Source organism: Dermacentor andersoni, chromosome 2 (assembly GCF_023375885.2).
Source record: "Dermacentor andersoni chromosome 2, qqDerAnde1_hic_scaffold, whole genome shotgun sequence".
In the NCBI taxonomy this organism is placed as follows: Eukaryota; Metazoa; Arthropoda; class Arachnida; order Ixodida; family Ixodidae; genus Dermacentor; species Dermacentor andersoni.
Window position 1 is genome coordinate 209,459,671 of NC_092815.1, and position 15,075 is coordinate 209,474,745.

General features: G+C 47.5%; 1 pseudogene; it reads left to right on the forward strand.

Moving 5' to 3' along the window:
- Positions 1 to 1,192: 1,192 nt before the first annotated feature.
- Positions 1,193 to 14,837, forward strand: LOC126540116 (periodic tryptophan protein 2 homolog; annotated as a pseudogene).
- Positions 14,838 to 15,075: the final 238 nt, after the last annotated feature.

A 15,075-nucleotide genomic window follows, 5' to 3' on the forward strand; every position in this document is an offset into this window, starting at 1 on the left:
TAGAAAGACGCCGTTGTCATAACGTTTGATTGCGCGAAAAGGCATTAATTTTGATTACAATAGAAATGCATCAGTGAGAAGTGGACAACATTGCCGGAAGTTTGCTATGTTCAACCAATATTATTTTGAATAAACGCGTTTTTTTAAAAAATGATGGCCCCAAAGACAAATTCCAACACGACCCGAGAGCGATGCAAATACTATGAGCACGCGTTATCAACAAAAGATTTTCCTGGCGCCAAACGACGGGGAAAATGTGGCGATACGCATTCCTCTCGGCTGCCATTGTATATGGCTGCTCATTAGCATAATTCGCGCGGCTCGTCGCACCACGAATTATGGCGGAAAATCTCAGCACTGGCGGCCCAGCGCAACGTCACGCACCGTCAAAATGACGTTTACGAAACAGCCCTTCCTGTGACGCTCCTCACGAGATTCCTTCAGCAAATCAGCAAGCTGGAATGACGCGTATCTTGGATTGCCACCACATATTCCCGAAATTGCAGATGCATTGCACTGGCTTCTGTACGCTACCGCTCACATTCTTTTTGAAGCGCTAACGTCGCAAATAGCTGCCAAAGACCCAAAAGATGTATTAGTCGATAAAATTTGCAGCCCCACGTAACGTTTCCTCATCTCGATGAAAACGCAAAATTGCATTTTGCAAAACTTCCACTTCCCGGCACAAATTTCAAAGCACGTGACCTCTCGACAGCCCATCAGAGAGCAAACATGGCGGATAATGGCGGTCGTGCAGGCGCCATGTCTGTCAAGAATAGCGTCCTAAATTAATGTAAGAAACTTTATGCCATGCGCTACTTTCGTTACGGGTGTTGTGTGGCGCTACTAGTTCATTTTAACGTGTTCTGCTTTGACATGCTTTACAAAAATTATCAATTATACCACTATATTGAACAGTGCGCTAAAATTTTTCGACATTTTGTATTACGTTGTATTTTTTTGTCGTCCCATTGCATCGCCTTTGCATCACATATGTGGTACAGCATGCAACCGCGACGCTGGCGACACAACTTAGTGATCGTGCCTAGTAGCAGTAACATGGCGGCGCCAACAGTGCAAAGCTCGTTGCGTCTTTGGCGTACGATAATAGTGCTATGAAACCCGTGTGTATTTCTCTCACATCTGTGTACCGTGCATATATTCCGTACCGAGAAAAACCCCCGCTGTGACAATGAAGTTCGCGGTCAAGTTTTCCAACCTGATCGGCATGGTGTACCGCAAGGGGAACCTGCTGTTCACGGCGGATGGAAACACCATTGCAGCGCCGCTCGGCAACCGACTCTCGCTCTTCGATCTGCGCAACAACAAATCGGAAACGCTGCCTATCGAGAGCCGCTACAACTTTACCGCCATTGACATCGCGCCCTCAGGCTTCCTCTTTATCGCCATCAACGAAACCGGCGAAGCCCTGCTGCGCAGCCTCGTGTCGCGAACTGTCATCCACCGACATCACTTCCGCAAGCCCCTGTCGACAGTGAAGTTCAGTCCCGATGGCAAATACTTCGCTGTCGCCAAGTGCAACTCTGTCTTTGTGTACCACACGCCCGGCTACGCCAGGCGCGATTTTATGCCGTTTGCGCTCGAGCTAGTGCTAAGTACGACCTACTATGCGCTCACGTGCAGTGAGTGGTCCTCCGATTCGCGCCTTTTCGCTATCGGCATGTCGGTCCAGGTGACAGCGCTTCACAATATGAAGAACTTCGGCATCAACACCTTGTCCAGCCACAGCGACACCATCGTCAACTGTTTCTTCGGCACAAGACTCCGCAGATGTCTTTACGCTCAGCCGAAACAGACAGCTTTGCGTTTTGGAGGCGTCTTGTGACTTGGGATTCGTGATCGCAGACGACGCGGCCTCATCGTTGTCGAGGAGACGACGGTGTGTTGCGACGTGAGAGCAAGATGATGGTGACGCTGAGGACAAAACAGGTGACGTCATACCCGACGATGACGCCGGAGGTGACGTTGAGGTGGAGAGGGTTCGGTACCACCGAACAGGGAAGCATTCCTATTGTTGGCAGCATGCCACCATGGCGGAAATCATATGCTGGTCACCGCCTTTTCCAATGGATCATTCCTCCTGCACGAGATGCCCGACTACAACCTGATCCAGTGCCTGAATGTTTCGGACCACGAAGTCACAGCAGCATGTTTCAACCTACGGGTGACTGAATTGCGCTAAGTGGGCGACGTGGATAGTTGGTCGTCTGGGAGTGGCAGTCGGAGTCGTTTGTCCTCAAGCAGCAGGGGCATGCCAACAACATGGCTTGCCTCGCATACTCTCGACAATGCAAATCTTGTGACTGGAGGAGATCATGGCAAGGTCTGTTGTCTTCTCTAGAGTCAATTCATCATCATTATTACGGCACTACTTTGTTTCGCTTGGTAGTGATGGCAGTCGAGACATCGTTTTCATGTTAAACCTAACCGCACATGACTTAGCAATGTCAAAGATTGGGCTACTTGGTTCTGTGAGATTCAGAGTACAACAGCGCAACTTCTTGAACGAGAACAGAAGCAAAGAACACAGACAAGTAGTTGAACGTCAGCACTTGCCTGTGGTACTTTGGTTTTGTCCTCAATCCAAAGTCGCGCTGTTATACTTTGAATCACGCACATGACCACAGGCATTTTGTGGCATCATTCTTAGCATTTTCCATGTGTATGTTACAAAGCAGTATCCGGAAAGCTCTTGACAACCAATACATCGAAGTTCAATGTCCTCCACTCTCGCGTCAAGATGATCATCATCATTGATTGATCTAAACTCACAGTATCCTTGTAGCAGATGTCATATTCCGTTATCTCAGAAGGCAGTTGAAACTTCGGCATCTTCATCAGTCAACTCATTCATTGCACTTTTTTAAACACAACATTAAAAAAATCATGTTAGCATAACCATCTTTTCATTTGGGATAAACACATTTTCATAATTATACGTTTTCTTTACATTACTTTTATTACTGTATTGATAGGCTTCATATTTTTGTCAAACACATCTTATTTTTCCTTGTTAGTAGAGTGTAGAAAAGCACATTTTTTGTACATTACTAGACAATCCTGTTTGTGAGTGTTTATTGTGATATTATTGCATTGCACTGTTTTAATGCATATCTGATTGTTTACTACTTTTATAACTTGTTCCCTACCAACTGTATTTCTTGATGCTTTTTGTTTTTGTTCACCCTGTTCTTGCTGCTCTAATACTGTTTATTTAACCAAGAATGAGAGGAGGCCCCCTTGGCAGCTTCTCACTCAGGGAGCTTCTGATGCTGTTTATAATATATAAGCTTGCGTTTTCCACATACAGTAACAAACAATAAACTTCAACTTCTCTTACATTACAATGCAGGTGAAGCTGTGGCACACAGGGAATGGTTTCTGTTTCGTGACTTTCTCGGGCCATGCCACCGCAGTGGCTGCGGTGGCCTTCGCTCAAAATGGCAAAGCCATTCTCTCGGCATCTCTTGATGGCACTGTTCGCGCCTACGACCTGAAGCGGTACCGCAACTTCAAGACGCTGACGGCTCCAAGGGCTGTCCAGTTCGCATCTCTGGCTGTCGACACAAGCGGCGAGGTTGTTTGTGCTGGCTCACGGGTAATATCATCCATCTTCTGACTGTTGTTGCCTTGATATTTGCTTAAGTTAGGTTAACCTATGCTAGAATACTAAAAGTTAGGTTAGGACAGTAAAGGCGAACAGCAATTAAATTTCGGGTAGCGTCGAATGCATAGCGTTGAAATGTGTAAATAAATAGCAGTTCCCGAATCAAAATTTTACGCCCTGAAGTACATACAAATGGATGCTTGACCAAAAGTTTACAAAAGTGGACATTTTTGATACCAGAACTAGAAAGAAAAGGAGGCACCTAAGGAAACTGTCTGGGCTTGACACCCAAGATTAGGCTACACCCGTAGCACATACGGTATTTCAGACTCCCGATTATTCAGACTTTCTGGCAGTTCATGTCAAGTCCGTATTAACGATCAGCGGCTGTATTTCAAAACATATTCCTAATGGGAAGGGGGGGGGTTGCAGCGCAACCTGAACGAAGCACAAAAGGAAGTGGACTATACAAGCGCAGAATAACAAGTGGTTTATTTTTTTCCAAACAAGGGATTAAATATACAGAGAATGGGATCATGTGATGAAGAGACGCATACAAGATAGGTGTCAGCCTATCTTGCCGTTCAAAAACTTTGTCGGCTAACCAGGCTAACCAAATACTCGCAACAACCTTAAAGTCTTATTGATGTTCTCTGCCTGCTAAACAAAGAACAGTAAGGCCCCATAAACTTGAAGTTATAAAAACCAGAAATTTTTTTAGATAAGCGGAGTTCTTAGATAAGCAAATTCACAAAAATGTAAGCCCCTGGTGGCGCATGGGCCACCTAGAGCCATTCCAAACAGTCACTAGTAGCCACTAAATTTCTCGCAGATCAGTATGACAGGAGCAGTAATTTTGGTAGATCACCTTTGCGAGATATGCGACTCAGCATCCGGTACATTGGGCATATGCGGGCAACAATGATGAGGGCAACCTTGCGCTCCAACATCAGAGATTTGCGCTGCTTAGAAAGCGCCATCCTCGCACAATTCTTGTAGCATTCACTAAATCCACAGTGAAGCATCACAACATAATAAGGCGTAGCGTGCGGATCCACAAACCTAGAAACACAAGAGCACAGCGAATAAGCAAACTGACGACGCTTCGTCAGGGGCCAGAGTGGTGCTCCACCCGCATTACCAATGATATCGCAGCCAGCCGTGAATGGTGAATGAATAGAGTGGCATAGAATCAAACGGAATTTGCTAAAAACTTCCGGTCCTGTCACTTTTTGGTGATATCGCAGCCGCACACAAAGTTTGAAAACATTTGGGTAGTGACATTTTCTTGACATTTTCGCAGTTGAAATATCGACAATACGGCGTGCGATCATTTAGAGATAAGAGGTTAAAAGTACATAGAGTTGACGCCAAGCAAGGAGAAAATGTTCACTTAACTGATATTTCGAGATCTCATAGTTCGAGTTAACAAGATTTTACTGTATTGCAAGTTATCGGAAGGTAAATAGTGATCAATGTTTTCAGAGGAATGCAAGAACAAAATCAGTAGTTCAAGTTCCATTTTCGGCTTCATGCCAGAAGCCTACATGGCAGTCTGTGAGCTTTTCTTGTCTATCATTTAGGAGTTTCCAACAGTTTTGTTATGTAAAATTTTTATCTTTTATGCTACGACGAGTGATGTTTTTCTTGCAACAGGTCCTTTTACATGTATCCGTGGTGCACAAGTCTTTCAGCAGCTTTTTTATTTATTTATTAATTTATTTTGCTAAACTATCAATATTTCGGTGGCGATCATCTATATAGCACGTTTCTATAGCTCCATTTCATACAGCACCCATTTATTCTTGAAAAACGTGTTTGCAAATTGGCTCTAAAAAGCTTCAGAGGCTTTTTGTGTATTTTTTTAATGACAGGTAGTGTCTAAAATGACCCTTTGTTCCTGATGGTCAGCTGTCCTTTCTTAGATTAGTTGGTGCAGGTGTGGTACCCAATTATACACGAATAAATATTCCAGCTGTAAATAAATATGTATGTCTGCATTTTACTATTTGATATTCGATACTTCATATTTGTATTTAGGTCGTATTCGAAAAATTTGATCATTGCCCACCTTTATCTACAAGTGTGAATTAAAAATAAAAACATCAAGCCACTCCTGAAGTGAGCACATGATGCCTTCTACGGACAACCTTTTGGAAGTTGTCCGACATATACTGGCTACCACAGCATCCAGGCATGGCTTTTTAAACCAACAATACGTCCAACTCGGCGAACTTCCGGCTTTAGTTGCCAATGGTTTAACCAATCAATCTTTCTAATACATGTCCCAGCAGCTTGGCCTAGTAGTCGGGCCAGTTGGTGCTTACTGTGAAACATAATTGTCAATAAATGGACGTCCATTTGACTGCAGTTATGTTTTCTGGCAGCAGATATATGTACTGCGAAGCCAGCGCTTGACTTTGACGTTCATCCTTTGATGATTTCTGCTCAATTTATTGCAGGCCGCCTTTGAAGTGTTTGTATGGGCGCTAGAGACGGGCCGTCTACTTGACGTCCTAGCGGGGCACGAGATCTGTGTCTCCGGTCTCGCGTTTGGTCCTGGAATGGAGTCTGTCCTGGTCAGTTCGTCCTGGGACAAGACGTGTCGTGTTAGTACACTGTAGTACTGGCTTCGAGCTCCACCACTGGAAAAGCTGGCGCCACCGTCGGCATGGCGTGGCATTAGGGATCACGTGGACACCGCGGCTGCTTCGGAAGCGCCGAAGCGAGCTGAAAACGAAAGTTTAAAGTCGCACCTGCGCCGCGGTTCTGATTAAGTGGTGCGGCTTTACCGCCTTGGGTGTCTGCTTGGCAACATCTGAAACTACTATAATAGGTAGTGGCTGCCTTTGGCGGCGTGCAGCATGATAGGCTACTGCTTAGTGCCGCAGTGCCGGACGTACGCAACGGAGCCCGGTGTCAGCCTTATTCACACGTAGCCGCAGGGCAAGGAGCTGCGTGAAGCTTGGCTGGCGAAATTTAGAACCGGCAGACAGCCATCGGCTACAGCTCGCGTATGCAGCAAGCACACACACACAGGAAGATTTCTGCTACGGCGCCGGGACTGCGCGATGCTCGGTGAGTAGCAGAAAACGCGCACTGAGGCGCTCGCCCGCGCCCGCTGCACAGCTAATGTCAAGACGGTTTGGTCTATGAACTTGTTGATGTTAGATACTGGCAAGTTCTCTGGAACGGAAAGGGAGCGGTAAGATGTATATTAAAGAAAGGCATGGCATATGTCATGTTTGTGTTATGAATTAATGCACTGGATTACAAAAAGGAAGCAGGGGGAAATCTCACGCTGAGAATACCGATAAACATGCAGTACGACGCAACTTGAGAAATAATATTGAAATGCCCAAGAATTTAGAAGACAAAAAAAGATTGAATCGTCACGACGGCACATCACAGTCGCCGTAGGCGTCGAAGTCTCAGTAACGAAATTATTTTTCAACAGTTCTGATAGCGTCCACGCAACAATGGTTGCTAGTGTACTGGGAAATGTTCATATGCGGCGGCTTAAAGCTAAAGGCACGGGGCGAAAATGCGCTCACAGCGAAAGCAAAACATTGTGCACGGACATGCATGCAGATGCGCAGTCGGTCGCCGTGAACCCGTGCGATGGCTGCACGCATTGAGGCTTCGTTCTGTTACGCGCCATTTGCTTATACAGACCACCCACTATAAGAACATATTTCACATAGTTTGCGCTCCGCGATTGCCGACCTTTCATGCAAGAAGCCGGTTAGGGAGACTCCATCGCGGCGACCGCGCGTAGTGGCGTTACTGTACCTATTCGGTAAAGAGATAGCGTCTGTATACGATTCTGTGCTTTCAGTTTGCCCAAGATTGTTATATCGAAAGTCATAAACTTCCCTCATTTTGAAAGTACCTACATAAATGTCCAGGAGGGCTGCCGCGTGGTGTTTTTTATTGAGCGCCGTAAGCGAAACCTACGGGGAGCGCGCCGCCTGATACCTCATACTACGTAAGGGAGGCGCTTCCGACAGATGGCGACTCCTTAACTCCTCGCCGCCAATAGGCACTGGCCAAGGGCGCTATTCTGGACATTCCGCCATTTTCTTCGGTGCGTCACGTAGAGGCGACGCGAACAAAATGGCGCTGATAGCCCCATTTTGTTTTCGTAACGTGACGCCAAATTGACGTTTTACCTAAGAAACTGAAATGAAGACAATGAATGTAGCGTTATCGGTAAAGCAAAACACTTTTCCTCCGCAGTAAAAATAAAGCGGGTAGCTCAAAGCGTATGATTATTCTGTCGAAAACGCTTCTCGCTTCCGTTGTCTGCTGCGTACAAGCTGTCGTCTGCTTCAATAGCTAGGATGCATGTCCGCGGGAAATGGAATGAGTCATCGTATGTTGGAGCCAACGCGCTTGTTTTCTTGCTTGAGACAACATACGCGACGTACCAGTGGTGATGCGCGCACGTTCTAGGCCACGTTATCGCTAAAAGAGGAAGCCTGAGGGCGCGATGTCAACGGCGGTAAAGTTGTAGCGGCTCTCGATAGGCAGCGTTTCCGATTTGTTGTTGCGCAGATCGAAGAGCGAGAGTCGGTTGCCGAGCGGCGCTACAATGGTGATATCACCAACAAGGGCAAGGGCAGTGACGGTCAGATAGAATGCACCTTACAAGCAGCGGTCTCTGCAGTCGAAACCTACCTCCAAGACACAGGTCTCCGACTATCTCCACTGAAATCGGAGCTGCTCGTTTACCACCCGCGCCGCCGGCCCAAGCCTACAGCCGAATCGCGCCAATGTGACGACATAATCCTCTATACACAAGACGGCTCCTGCATTCCCCGAGTCCCGAAGATACGCATCCTAGGCATGCATATAACAGCCAACGGGTCAAACATAGAAGCTATTCGCAAAATCGAAGGCAAGGTTACAGCGGCTACCCGCCTGATCAAACGCATTACAAACAAGCACACGGGCATGAAGGAGGACAGTGTCACGCGCCTCATACACTCTTTTGCAATCAGTCACATCCCTTATGTGGCTGCCTTCCACAACTGGAATGTCACTGAAAGGGAGAAAATCAACACCCTTATACGCAAGACTTACAAGATTGCCCTTGGCCTACCGGAGTCCACAAGCACTGCTCGTCTGCTACAGCTGGGGGTATATAACACGCTTGAGAAAATTGTGGAAGCGCAAAGAACCTCTCAACTCGAACGCATGTCTCTGACAGCCACGGGCCCGTATATCCTGCAGAAACTCGCTTCAACTACCACGTCCAACACGGTCAGAAACAGGTCATTCCACCCGACCTCAGCGACACACTGCTTGTCGCCCCTATACCTCGAAACATGCACCTCGAATTTAATCGGGGTCGACGCCAGGCCCGTGCCAAGACACTGCTGCGCTCCTTGGGTGGAAAGAGGACTACGCGCTTTGTAGACGCCGCAGAATACACACGAGAACACCGGTTCACGGTGGTAGTCGTAGACGTTAGCTCCCGGCTTACGCACGCGTGTAGTGTCGCAACGGAATACCCCGAAACAGCGGAAGAGGTAACGATCGCGCTTGCGCTTACCGACCCCCTCTGCGAGGTAGTTTAGCGACTCACAATACGCAGTTCGCAACTACGCGCGGGGGCGCATTTCCTCCGAAGCTCTCCAGATTCTAAGGAAAGCTGGTCGACAGCACTTCGATAACACCGCGATCATATGGTTTCCAGCGCACGTCGCCACCCCCACCGATGAAGGCCTCATTAACTTGAACGAGGTAGCACACCGCTCTGCGCGAGAACTGACCCGCCGCGCAGAATCGGAGACCACCTCTTCGATTTCGGAACTCCTGGTTCAAAACCCGCGAGAACGCCTGGTCAGGTACAATGACATCACCAAGCACTACCAGCTAGGCAGGCGGTTGCTGCCCCCACCTCACCCTATGCTGAAACGTCGCCAGGCAGTCATCTGGCGACAATTGCAAACACAAACATTTCCCAGTCCGGTGCGATTGCAGCACATTTTCCCCGCGCAATACCCGACTGCTATTTGCAAATTATGTCAGTTAACTAGAGCGACGCTGTCACACATGTTGTGGGAGTGTCGGGTTACATCAGCTACAATGGCAGTAGCTCCGGAGGCTCTTGCGTCGAAGTGGGCCGCCGCTCTGCGCAGCTCCAACCTCAGGACACAAGAGTGGGCCGTCCAGCAAGCCCGAGAGGCGGCGACGAGGCAAGGCCTCGAAGTCCCCTCATGGGAGACCTGAGCCCGGGTCGTCAAATTTGCCGGATTCAAAATAAAGTTGTTTCCATCCATCCATGGTGTTTCCATCCGGCGTTAACAGCAAGTTCCCCTTGCGGTACACCGTGCCGATCAGGTTGGAAAACTTGACCGCGAACTTCATCGTCACAGCGGGGGTTTCTCTCGGTACGGAATATATGCACGGTACACAGATGTCAGAGAAATACACACGGGTTTCATAGCACTATTATCGTACGCCAAAGACGCAACGAGCTTTGCACTGTGGGCGCCGCCATGTTACTGCTAGTAGGCACGATCACTAAGATGTGTCGCCAGCGTCGCGGTTGCATGCTGTACCACATATGTGATGCAAAGGCGATGCAATGGGATGACAAAAAAATACAACGTAATACAAAATGTAGAAAAATTTTAGCGCACTGTTCAACATAGTGGTATAATTGATAATTTTTGTAAAGCATGTCAAAGCAGAACACGTTAAAATGAACTAGTAGCGCCACACAACACCCGTAACGAAAGTAGCGCATGGCATAAAGTTTCTTACATTAATTTAGGACGCTATTCTCGACAGACATGGCGCCTGCACGGCCGCCATTATCCGCCATGTTTGCTCTCTGATGGGCTGTCGAGAGGTCACGTGCTTCGAAATTTGTTCCGGGAAGCTGAAGTTTTGCAAAATTTTTGCGTTTTCATCAAGATGACGAAACGTGACGTGGAGCTGCAAATTTTATCGACTAATACATTTTTTGGATTCTTGGCAGCTATATTGCGACGTTAGCGCTTCAAAAAAATGTGAGCGGTAGCGTAAAGAAGCCAGTGCAATGCATCTTCAATTTCGGGAGTATGTGGTGGCGATCCAAGAAATGCGCCATGCCAGCTTGCTGATTGGCTGAAGGAATATTCCCTGATGAGCGTCACAGGAAGGGTTGTTTCGTAAACGTCATTTTGACGGTGCGTGACGTTGCGCTGGGCCGCCATTGCTGAGATTTTCCGCCATAATTTGTGGTGCGACGAGCCGCGCGAATTATGCTAATGAGCAGCCATATGCGATGGCAGCAGAGATGAATGCGTATCGCCACATTTTCCCCGTCGTTTGGCGCCATGAATATCTTTTGTTCGTAACGTGCTCATAGTATTTGCATCGGTCTCGGGTGGTGTGAGAATTTGTGTTTGGGGCCATCATTTTTTAGAAGAACGTGTTTATTCGAAATAATTTTGGTCGAACATAGCAAACATACGGCAATGTTGTCCGCTTTTCACTGCTGCATTTGTATTGTAATAAAAATTAATGCCCTTTCGCGCAATCAAACGTTATGACAACGGCGTCTTTCTAGTTTATAAAAAGAAATGTACGCAAGGCGGCTCTTGAAGTTTCCTCCCGCGGTGCGAGTAACCAGCGAGGTGGACAAGAGATGGCAGCGCCGGCGCTTGCGTCGCGCTAGTGGTTATCTCTGGAGCGCGCAACGCTATCGGTAATATTCGGCCGTTTCTCAGCCAGCCGAGTCAGGCTGAGTCACTTGCGTTTCACGAGACCATGAACTATCCATGAACCATGAACTATCAATATGTCATTCTGTTAGAAAGGAACTGTGTATTTTGAGAATAATCTAAGCATTTTTTTTTGGTTGAGATGTCGATATGTACGCCTTAAAACGATGTCCTTCAGTGTATTGGTTCACATGTGAACAATTTATTCACAATGTCTGCTGCCAAATACAGTATGAGCAGGGGCCTTTGTCAAGCTTCTGGAAAAGCAGCTTCCTGCCCTTGTCCCTGGCATTTGTACTGTTCTTCTTGTAAAGAATGAATGAATAATTGACAAAGTTTAACAACCAGGCGATATGCATTTGCATCATTTTCAGACATGCACAATATATGTATACAGTACATCGGCCTTGTGAAAATGGGAAAAATGGCTCTTGCTCACAGATATACGTAATTATGTGTTATGTGTTCTTGCAGAAATAAGAGTAGCTGAAACTCGACTCTCCTCCTCTATGTGACTGTCTCGTCAAACATGACCCATTGTTGTTTCTTTTTCTCTCAGTTGCTCACGATAGCTTGTAAAGTTGTTTCCTTGAGTCACATAACATCCGTCCTTGGAAAAACAACAGAAGATGTTTAGCATGCATCTGTAACTCGCAAGCTTTTGCTATACAGTCAAAACCTGCAGTAACAAAATTCCACAACAAAATTCTCGCTACAATGAAATATCTTCGTATCCCTGGCGAACGCACATAGGAGTGTATTTCATACCTTTCGACAACGAGATGTCGCTGTACTACAATCCTGCATCAACTAAATTATCCAGAATGTAACCCCACATATTACTTACTCACTTAGCGCTAGTAGGTTCCAAAATGTGGTCAAATGCGATTGTGCACTAAAATTGTGCAATATACCACCACATTACACTTGCGTGGGCGCCGCCATTTGGTTTACAAAAACAACCAAGCGCTGGAAGCGATCGCATGCGCTGGAAACACGTCATTACGACCATCATGTTTGTTGATCGCCCGTTTAAAGCGACATGCATGTTGCTACCAGCATGTGACAACGGTTTTTGCACACCTAGTACAATGCGTAATGTGCGCCTCGGCGAGAAAAATGCAGCGCAAACAAGGAAATCCACATCCCACTGACATGGAATCGTTTATGGCGCTTGAGATGGTGGTAGAAGCATCGAATGCCACGCATTGGGTAGTAATTGAGCGATCGTCCAAGAATACGAATCCTTTGCTTCAGGAACGCTGGTTTTGGTGCCACCCGACAGGCATTGCTTGTGGATTTGGCGCCAGACGTAGATTTGCGCAAAGGGGCTATAATCTCGACCGATTGCCTTAAAGCATACGAGATGATCACTCTTGCGCTCGGCGCCGGACACGTCGGTACCTAGGAGCGACAGCGTGTGCAGAAGAAATGCTGCTGCATGCGTAGAGCGCTGTTGCTCTGCGTCCGGGGTTGAGAATCTCGCAACAGTGATCGTATCTCCGAAAGCAATTGATCGAGAATACTGCTCCACACAGTGATGCCACAACTGATTGACGCATGTATCGCACTTTGTACTGTCGGCAATGCGGTTCTTTATTCTAGAGCAAAGCTTGCCAAAGTAGGCTAACGGAATTTTGACAGTAAAGTTCTGTTCTGTGACGCATTACCTATCTGTGCTGTGTCATTTCGCAACAACGAAATTCTCGATCAAGCTAACTTTTTTGCGTTCCCCGCCAATTTCGTTATTGCGAGGTTCAACTGTATCAGCACCTGCGTGCCAGTGGGAACCATTTAAAAAGCCCCTCACTAGGTTTGGGCATTGCAAGCAGACAAGCGCGGATCATAGATCATGCAGCGGAAATAGTTTCTGCAAGACATAAAGCAGCTATGTGATGTGGCACAAAAACAAAATTTCAAACAGAAGCCTGCACGCCCTTCTTCTCGAGGGAGCCTCGCTTCCAGTGAGAGAGTCGAGGTCACACACACAGATGCGTCTACGTAAGACCCGCTGCCTGCAGTGTCGCCGGTAATGGCGCGTGTCTTCGGTAAATCATCCAATGTAGAATGCGCAGCACTGTAGAAAAAGGAACAGGAGCAAAATAAAATAAAAGAGGCGGGGTTTGCAATGTAAATGTGACGCTGTCCCTTGGCTGTGGTATGGGATAAGGCAGGAAAGAAAAATCACTTGCAGAAGCTGATCGATAAAAAAGAGTGTGTCTACGTTTGCAGTGAAACTTGCCTCCTGGCAGCATGGCAACACATTTAGGTTTCTCTTATCCCTTCTAATACAATCAACCAGTTTGAAAAAAGTTTGCAGTAAGACGCTCCCTAGATGGTGCCCTACAACTTCTAGTGTATAACCAGAATTTGAAATTGGGCTTGCTTGCTTGCTTGAGTCATCAGTTCACTTCTTTTTCTACTGTGCATTGCTGGTCTCAGCAACTATGGTAAATCTGCTTACGTCTCTGCAGGCAGACGTGACTTGACAAGCGGTCGGCGAGACACGGTCATCATTACAGCCAAGAGGCTGGCGCAGACACAGGCATTCACCACCCTTTGTTACTCGGCTGATGGCCAGTGCATTCTCGCAGCAGGCCGTTCCAAGTTCGTGTGCATCTACCATGTCCACGAGCAGCTCTTGCTCAAGAAGTTCGAGGTGACGTGCAACCATTCGCTCAACGCCGTCGACGACTTCATCAGCCGCCGGAAGATCACAGAGTTTGGCAACATGGCGCTCGTCGAAGAGCGTGCTGCCTCAGAGGAAACCGCTCTTTCTTTGCCTGGCGTCAAGTAGGGTGACCTTTCAAGCAGCAGCTTCGAGTCCGAAGTGAGAGTCAGTGCGGTGTCTTTCTCACCGACGGGCCGGGCGTGGGCCGCCGCAACCACCGAGCGGGTGTTCGTTTACTCCCTTGACAATGCCCTGGTGTTTGACCCTTTCGAACTGGAGCAGGACGTGACGCCGGCAACTATACGGGCAGCGGCGCGAGAGAAGGACTACGTCCGGGCTGTTGTGGTGGCATTTCGACTCAACGAAGATGAGTTGACTACGGAGGTCATCGACGGCATTCCCGTTGGACAGGTTGACCTCGTGAGCCAGTCGCTGCCGCAGGTTTACGTTGCGAAACTACTCAACTTCGTGGGTGCAAAACTGGAGCCCACCACGCACGACCCACGCACTACGTCACGTGGGTCGTGACGCTGCTGAAAGGTCACGGCGAGGTGTTGAAGGAGAGGTCACGGAGCATCATGGCAACATTGAGGACAGTGACGAAGAATGAGGGGCTGAGGCATACAGAGCTGTCGGAGGTTTGCGATCACAAGTACCTGCTGAGTTACATTGAGGCACTCCGCAAGTTCAAGGAGAAAGAGGGGAAAGAGGAAGGGATGTCCGAAGGAGGCAGTGAGGACGATGATCTCGGTTCTGAAATAGACAGTGCAGACGAACTGCTGGTGTTGTGATTGGAGCTGTGGGAGAAAGGTCATTTCTTGTAAATAAATGTTTCATGATCACAGCATTAACGACTATTGTTGCAGTGCTGCCACGTGGGCATTTGAGAGCTTTAAATCAATAACATGTTGGCTCAATGATGGAATGGCATTGTTACGTGGGCAGCTTTCACCACTGTCAAGTCAATAACTAGTCTGCCTAGTTGATGGAGTTTCATGCAACTGTATAAAAATCTTGCAATCCTTAGAGCAGACGGCACGGGTACCATCGGCAGTGTG